Raw genomic sequence first — 289 nt, 5'->3', positions numbered from 1 at the left:
CCCCAAAAAGTAGTAAAGAGTAAAAAGCATAAAAATTGAGTGCCTGGAAGAGAAATGCTCTTGCTTTTTCTGTCCTACAACTTCCATGGTGGAAAAGGTATTTATAGACAGTTCTCCAGCAAAAAGAACTACAAGGGTAGTTCTAACTCCATTATCAGCTTCATGTTCATGACAAAAGCTTCCCTCCAAAACTCCCAAGTGTCAAGTACTCACTGGCTCTGAAAGAAGCTGTTTAACTAGATTAAAGTTAATATGAAGACATCTTTGAGAGGAGGTCTAGGTGTTTAGC

This window comes from Athene cunicularia (assembly GCF_003259725.1).
Source record: "Athene cunicularia isolate RWA chromosome 8 unlocalized genomic scaffold, athCun1 chr8_part1, whole genome shotgun sequence".
Classification (NCBI taxonomy): domain Eukaryota; kingdom Metazoa; phylum Chordata; class Aves; order Strigiformes; family Strigidae; genus Athene; species Athene cunicularia.
This window is presented reverse-complemented; position numbering follows the sequence as displayed.